The sequence below is a fragment of the Callospermophilus lateralis genome, chromosome 1 (assembly GCF_048772815.1).
Source record: "Callospermophilus lateralis isolate mCalLat2 chromosome 1, mCalLat2.hap1, whole genome shotgun sequence".
NCBI classification, from domain to species: Eukaryota; Metazoa; Chordata; class Mammalia; order Rodentia; family Sciuridae; genus Callospermophilus; species Callospermophilus lateralis.
In genome coordinates this window covers 174297038-174305361 of record NC_135305.1, presented here as the reverse complement: position 1 = coordinate 174305361, position 8324 = coordinate 174297038, and the positions used below count along the sequence as shown (strand labels likewise).

General features: G+C 42.9%; 1 protein-coding gene across 7 annotated transcripts in view; it reads right to left on the bottom strand.

Annotated features, from left to right (window-relative positions):
- Positions 1 to 365: 365 nt before the first annotated feature.
- The window catches only part of Fhit (fragile histidine triad diadenosine triphosphatase), a 1398971-nt gene continuing 1391012 nt past the window's right edge, over positions 366 to 8324 (bottom strand). For all 7 annotated transcript variants that reach the window (XM_076867894.1, XM_076867918.1, XM_076867902.1 and 4 more), the window contains one exon: positions 366 to 646. The gene's annotated coding sequence lies outside the window, so the exon portion shown is untranslated. The remainder of the gene's footprint in view (positions 647 to 8324) is intronic.

Genomic DNA, 8324 nt, shown 5'->3' with positions numbered 1-8324 from the left:
CAGCTTTCTCTGCTCCCTTAACTTTCCTATCACCCAACAGCTCAGCTCAATGTAGAACGTGTGCATTTGTATCCTGAACCTAATTTTGCCATCTGAAGCTCTCCGGACCTTGCTTCTCTGCACTGAGGGCAAGAGGAAAGCATAACCCAGGAAAAGTTGTCCATTTCTTGTTCTATTATCTGTAATACCAAAATGGAAACACTCTGAATCTTATCTCCGCCATAACAAACTCTTGGTTCACAGGAAGCCAACTAGCTCCAAGAGATCACCTTCCTCAGTGGGGCCTCTCAGAGGCCCCGAAATACCAATTCTTAAGTCAGCCGGCACATGAGATAAATATTTTAAGGACCATTTTATTTTCACCCAGGCTAAGGGACAATTTAGAAACGTTCTATTCTAAGTACATAGCGTGAAGAGAAACGCGTGGCAAGGTTGTGGATGCCATTGTTTTGAAGCCAGCCTGTCAGTCATCATGATTGAAACATAACCCCAGTGGCTTCCACAAGTGCAATAAAATGCTTCGCAAAAGGTTGCAGAATCGTAGGATGTAATAAAGTCTGCTTAGCTTCATTTCCAATGCCGCGGAGTCCTAGAGAACGAGGCCCATTTCCTTATGCCTTGGGATTTGTTTGACTTACTTTCATGCCTGGAAATGACAGAACATAAAAACAGACATTTAGTTAGAACCAGTAGCATTTTTTTTTTGAGTCATGGCAATAAACAAAATATAAGTTTGTTTACTGCTAATCTGTTGGATTGCCGTTAACATTTTATGAGAGGTCATATTTATGTGGCACATTCCATGAAATAGATAGATTCCAGCCCTGCTGATGCCTATACTGGCTGGGTCCCCACGTTTTCTGCGTCCTCTGCCCACAGTCTATGCCGTCAAGGTCAGCGGCATGGTGCTTGAAGAATCTGTGTTGTTGATAACAAAGCTTATATACAAATGAAACCAATCCAGACCTATATTCGTTATTAGGTAAGAATGGGTTCCCCAGCAGCCATTGTCAGAATTACTTGCTGAGCTTGTTAAAAACAGAACTCTGTGCCCCACATCCTGACTTAGAAGTTCTGGGGAGAGGCCCAGAAATCTGTTTTGTTTCCTTTTTTTGGTACTAGGGGTGAAACCCAAGGACTCTCGACCACTGAGACACATCCCCAGCCATTTTTCATATTTTATTGAGACAGAGCCTCACTAAATTGCTGAGTCTGGCTTTGAACTTGCTATCCTCCTGCCTCAGCCTCCCAAGCCACTGGGATTATAGGTGTGCACCACTGCACCCAGCAGGAATCTGTGTTTTTAAACAATCTCTTCAGGGGAGTCTGAGGAGCTTAGCCCAGGGGCTTGGGAATTACAGAACCTCCACATTGCAAGCAGAATCAGCTCTGCTTCAAGGCCAAGCAGTGTATCTTATGCATATAGGTCAGGCCTACGATAATTTCTACTCACAAAGTTAAAAAGTGAGGGTGAGGTCCTTTCATTTTGCAAGAAAATCAGACGATTCCTTGGTGGTATGATGGTGTAGTGGCCCACACCATTTCAAAGCTCCAAACCCACCTCTCTGTTGCAGCCTTAACTTCTAGGCCTCTATTACTGGGATCACTTAATTAGGCACCGTAAGTTCCTGTCCCTCCTAGCCTCCTACCTCACAGTGGAGTAATTATAAGAAAGAAAATAAAGTAGGAGTGGGGAGAAAGATGAAGACATTATGGGTTATATTTCATAAAATTGGGGGAAGATTGAAAGAAAAGGCACTAGGAGAATTTTGGAGCATCCACCATGTGTGTGACAAATGAAGAGATTTTGAGAAATATTGTTGAGAAGCACAAATAGATTTCCTCTTCAGAGTTTTCAAGGGCTTTCAGAAAATATTTAAATGGCTTTTCACATATCGTCTGCCATTTGTGGCCTGGCGTGTGGCACTACAGCCACGGATCTGAGAAGCTGTGGTGTGAAGACCCTGCTTGCTTCAAGGGTATAGCTCACAGACATCCTCAACCTGGGCCCGCTCAGATCCACCTTGGGGAGGACATGCACCTCTAGTACATGAGAAAGATCCCAGTGAGCCCAGCATTATGCTTTTCCTACAATGTAGTAACAGTGAAGAGCAGGCCATCTCTTTGAATTGCACCTAGTCCATTTGGGAATCTAGAACATAGAGGCTGGGTCATGTCTGCTTCTGAACCACACTAGGAAGGTCTTGTCTGAGCTCAGGATGTCCTCCCTTGAGGCCGGCTGGTGGCCGTAGTGAGAAGTGGACCGTGCACTATATGTAGCAGCCAGTTTGCCCCTCTGGGAGGTAGGGACCTATCTTACTTGACAGTAGGATCATCCCCTATTGTGCCCAGTGCCACCCATCTTGCCTGGAGATACAGGTCATCTTCCGATCATTCATCATTGCCCTTGTCCTTGAACAATATTGACTTTGAGTCAGAGGTGCCTGTACAGGACTGAAAATGGATGTGCTCTTTCTGTCCTCTGCCTGCCTGTCTACAGCAGATTTATGTCTTAGGAGAAGTTTCTATTTTTGGTCTCCTGAAGGTTGTGACCCTGCACTAGTTCCCTGTAATTTCTAAATCCAGGTGAATGCCTCTATCCATACCTGAGGAGGCTCTCTGCCAGTCTTCTCACAACGCTTCTGTGACTCATCCCTCAACACAGCTTCCCACGTCCAAATGTCTGCCTAGCTCCTCGGAGCTCTATCTGGGCATTTCTGTTTGCCCATCTGGCCTGGAGGCTCATGGGAAACAGAGTCTTCCTTTCATGCCAGAGCACAGCGGAAGAACGCGTTGTGCTTCAGGGAAGAAGGTGAGAGTGTTTAGTCCAGGCGCCTCACTTCCTAGCTGGGCCTCCCTAGGCAGGGTGAATGCATCTCGCAGGTGCTTTAGAAAGATGGAATTCAGCGACACAAGCGCTCACAGCCATGCCTGGGGCATGATAATGTCCCTGTGTGTTGGCCTCTCTGGTTGTCATTATCATTATTTCTTCCAGTGTCATAGCAAGAGAAGACTTGGGACTCGGTTACACAGGGAATGATTCTGCAGCAGGGCCATGTGCTCGCCTACTAGTTTGATTTCAAACGCAACGTGCCCTTCTAAATAGCTGTAGTTTCCTTCAATATCAGCATTAGAATTGAAGGTGGTGCTATTGAAGGACATCTGGGCATCATCCATGAAAGGATTTACTGAGATGCAAATAAGGTTCCCTGGAAAGTCTGAGTAGGTGAAGGAATGGTTCTGTCCTGGGGTGCTTCCAATCCCCATCACACATAGTGCATGGGCCAGACAGTAGACCACCAGGCCAGGTGAGCAGGCGGGCCAGAACATGTGGGCCTTTCACTGTGAATGCCCAGCGTTTGATCCCTATGAACAAACATGCTTGAGAATTTTCTATTTCCAAGTTCTGAATGGACATAGTGCAGATTAACTGCCTTCCTTCCCCATCTGCCATCACCAGCAATATGCTGGGAGAATAATAGGTAACATCTTTAGATTTAGAAGAAAAAAATACAATGTCTGATGAAGGAACTTCTGGCTATTTATTTTCTTTTTTTATTAATCTGCCACTATGTCTATTTCTTTTTTATTTAATTATTAAGATATATTTGTACAAATTCATGGGATTCACTGTGATATTTCCATACTTGCATCCATGGGGTCCACCCTTCTTCCACACTTATCTGCCAGTCCCTCTTCTAGTTTTAGATCCTTTTCTTTTTAGTTTCCACATATGTGCAAGAGAACCTGATATACCTGTGTTGGTGTCTACCTTGTTTCCCTTAACATGGTGTCCTTGGTACCACCATTCATTTTGCTGGAAATGGCGGAGTTTTATTCTTTGTGGCTGGGTAACACTCCATTATTACCATATTCTTTCACTTGTTGATGGGCATTGGCTCCATATCCTAGCTATTGTGAATGGTAAATACAGTAAACATGGGCATCAGGTATCTCTTTTGTAGGCTGATTCCATTTCCTTTGGATATATATACCCAGGAGTGGGATAGTTGGATCATATGGTCATTCTTTTTAAGGTTTTTGAAAATCCTCCATACTGTTAACTATAGTGACTGTGCTACTTTATTTTCCCACCAGGAGTGTACATGGGCTCTTTTTTCTCCACATCCTCTCCAGAATTTTTTATATATTTTTTGCGATAGCCATTCCAATTGGTGTGAGGTGGAACCTCATGATTTAGATTTTGATGTCCCTGATGGCTAATGATTTTGAAATTTTTTTCCATATATTTATGAGCCAGTTGTATTTCTTTTGAGAAGTGTTTATTCAGTTTATTTGCCCGTTTTGAATCATTTTTTGTTGTTATGTGTTTTGAGTTCTTTCTGGCTATTAATCCACTGTTAGGTGGCAAGTGTTTACTGCCATTCTCAATTCTTGCTTTTTTTTCTTGTGTTTTTGGGACTCTAACCAGAAAATACTTGCTTCTACCAGTATCTTAAAAGTGTTCCCCACTATGTTTTCCTCTAGTAGTTTCAGGTCTTACATTAAGGTCTTTGATCTATTTTGAGTTGATTGTTGTTTTATAGGGTGAGATGGGGGTCAAGTTTGGATCTTCTGCATGTGGATATCCAATTTCTCCAGCATCATTTGGTGAAGAGGCTGTCATTTCTTTAAGGCATGTTTTTGGCTCTTTTAGTGGGAATCAGTTGACTGTAGACAGTGGGCTTATTTCTGGATTCTGGATTCTGTTCCATTGGTCTACGTGTCTTTATGCCAATACCATGCTGTTTTTACTATTCTGGCTCTATGGTGTGTCTTAGAATCAGGTCTTATGATGCCCCAGCTTTGCTCTTTTTTTTCAAAATCGCTTTGCCTATGTGAGATTTTTAGCACTTCCATACAAATTTTGGGATTTTTTTTTCCTGTGAAGAAGGTCATTGGTGTCTTGATGGGGATTGCTTGACTCTGTAGATCATTTTGAGTAGAATGGAAATTTTAACGACATCAAAACAATGTTCTATGAACATAGGAGGTCTTTCCACCTTTCAGTGTCTCCTTGCATTTCTTTCTTCAGTGTTTTGTAATTTTCATGTTGGAGATCTCTTACATCCGTAGGATCATTTCTACATTTTTTTTTTAAGTGTGAATGGCTATTCCAAAAGGAATTGCTTTCTTTCTCAGCAAAGTCATTATTGGCATGTAGAAAAGCTACCGGTTTTTGTGTGTGGATACTGTATCCTGTTACTTTATTGAATTCATTTATCAATATTTAGAAGTCTTTTGGTGAAGTTTTTAGACTTTTCTATGTATAAATTCATATCATCTGCAAACAGGGATAATTTTACTTCCTCTGTTCCTATGTGTGTGCCTTTTATTTCTTTCTCTTGCCTAATTACTCTGGCTAAAATTTCTAGTACTCTATTGGATAAGAGTGGTGAGAATAGATAACGCTTGTCTTGTTCCCAGTCTTGGAAGAAATGCTTTCAGCTTTTCCCCCTTCACTGTGAGGATGGCTGTGCGTCTGTCATATATAGCCTTTATTATGTTGAGGTGTGATCCTTCTATACCTAATTTATTCTGGGCTTTTATCATGAAGCCATGTTGGATTTTTTTTCAAATGCTTTTTTGCATCTATTGAGATGATTGTCTGATTTTTATCTTTCATTCTATTTATGTGATGTAAATAAGTCTTGAGTAAGGACCATAACCTCTTCATTCATCTCTCTTTGAAAGCTACAGGAAAGTCTTTGAAGTTGTTTTGTGTTTTCTTGTATTATTTAATGGCTACAGAGTAAAATCAAAGGGGCCAGTCCCAGCTGGGGTCCATATGAATGAACCCTGCTGACTTTTCCTTGAACTTGCAAGGGTCACTGTGCTAGTCAGCTTTCCATTGTTGAAACAAATGCCTGAGAAAATCAAATTGTAAAGAGGCAAGATTTATTTTGGCTCATAGTTTAGAGGTTCTAGTCCCTGATCAGTTGGCCCCACTGCTTTGGGCCAGTGTTGGCATATCACAGTGAGAGTGTGAGGCAGAGCAAAGACAGTTGCCTCATGGCTGGGAAGTGAAAATGAGGATGTGAACAGGGTCCCATAATTCACTTCAAGCCTACTCCCGGCCCAGAGACCAAAAAACCTCCCTCTAGGCCCCATTTCTTAAATGGCCCACTACCTCCCAGACAGCCCAGGCTGGGGACCAAGTTTTAGCACATGGGCTTTTAAAAAAATACTCCAGCTCCAAACCACAGCCGGCACCAAGCTCCATAAAGTCCTTCTCCACAAGATTGGTTTGCATGCCAGACAAAGCCTTCTTACTTCAGTTTCCCCAGCATCATTTGGTGAAGAGGCTGTCATTTCTTTAAGGCACGTTTTTGCCCCTTTTCGTGGGAATCAGTTGACTGTAGACAGTGGGCTTACTTCTGGATTCTGGACTCTGTTCCATTGGTCTACATGTCTTTATGCCAATACCATGCTGTTTTTACTACTCTGGCTCTATGGTGTGTCTTAGCATCAGGGCTTATGATGCCTCCAGCTTTGCTTTTTTGGTTCAAAATTGCTTTGCAGTTTGCAAATGAGGGAGGCTGCTACTTCAAACTACCAGAGCTGCAGCAAAAGAGGGCCTTTTTGAAGCTGAGAAAATAGAACAGTGTCTCCCTTATTCTGTAGGTGAACTTGGATGGGCATTTCTCTCAGGCGATAGGACTTGGTTGAATGCGGAAGGAAGGCTTGGGACCATAACAACTCATCTGGCCTTCTTTCTTTAAGGTTGTGTTTCTACACTTGGCTGCTTATTGAAATCAAGTAGGGGCATTATAAGAAAAAAAAAAAAGTGCTATGCTGCCATCTCACCCCTAGAGATTCTGATCAACTGGTGCTGAGTGTGCCTGGACCTCTGGTGAACAATCGCTGAACTTGGCAGTGATGCATCACAGGCCTGCATCCCTCTTGATCCCCTTCCAAAGTAAATCTCCAATGCAGTGCTCCAAATGCTCAGAAACCATCCTGATGCGACAGTCAGATTTCAGTTGTAGATACTCAACTTCTAGTAAGGTTGTCCTCACTCTTAGTGGAACTACATGAAGGGGACCATTGTTATCTTTCAAAGGTAGTGCCCCTTGCCCATGAGGATTAAGGTGACCTTTTTTTGTTTCCGTACCAGCGATGACACAGAAATAATCTTAAAATGAAGGAACCACACTCACCAATAACACAAAGCCGAGGGACTAACATGAAACTTCTCTTTGACAACTCTCTCCACTTAAAAGTAACTCGACTTAGTTCCTAGGAGGCTAGGGAGATGGGCAGAGCAGCCACGAAAGTCATTCTGATCCCATGAAAAACAAGGTGAGCAATTTTCTAAGGGCAGGCACCCCTGACCTCTGCTTTTCAGCTTTTTCTTAATAAACTGGTCTCAGAAATTGGACCACAAAAGCCGCAGGTGGCAATGTCTTTCAGTAAGTGGGTAATGGAAGAAGGTGAGGGAGAAATGGCAAGGATCAGAGAACCACTCTGATTATATCTCTGAGGCAATGCAATTATTCCATCTAGAGAGAGGAAGGGGATACCCCCAAGTATAGCAGCCAGAAACCTAGAGGGACTCCAGATAGCAGGGCAACTCTCCCCCATTTTTCTAACTCAAACGTATTCCCCTGTGGCAAGCCGCACATGCTGATAACATTTTCTTACTTCCTGCAGTGAGAAAGTGTTAATTAACTTCCTGTTAAACAGGGTCCACGTCCCCAATCCACTGTGTTGCTCTGGATATCCCATGGCCAGTCCCCTGGGCTCAGGGTATAGACATCTGATTTCCAACAAGATTAGGGCTCACCCCTAGCTTGGCCTTTAGAGTGACCACAAATTTAGCTTTGTCAGTTTTCTCCTGGAAGAGACAAATTGAATTCTAAGGATTGCAAGCACACAAGAAAAGACGATTCTCCAAGTTTGTCACTGTGAGTCATTTTTCCTGGCCCCATTGGACTTGGCCCCTCTGCAAAGGAAACTGCAGACACTTTGAACTTGATTACAGAATGAGGAGGCAGAACAGGGCCAACCCATAGCTAGAAAACATATGCTGTTACTTGGGTATTTTCCTGAGACCCACTTTAATCCAATAAGGCTCTTTGTTCTGTTTGCTATTTACATCCCCCTTTCTCTCTGTGCCCAGGCCCAGCAAGGACTCTCTCCCATGGGACTTGTGAGAGCACACTTTATTTGTCTCCAAATCTTCAGCTGATATTACTCTGATCTGCAACACAGTCAAAATGAAAAAAGGATTACTTTGTATTTACTTGCATCTTTCATGAGAGAAACTAATTTTGAGAAAGTCCCTACAATAGAAAACACTTTTCCTTCCTTCAGACCCTGCA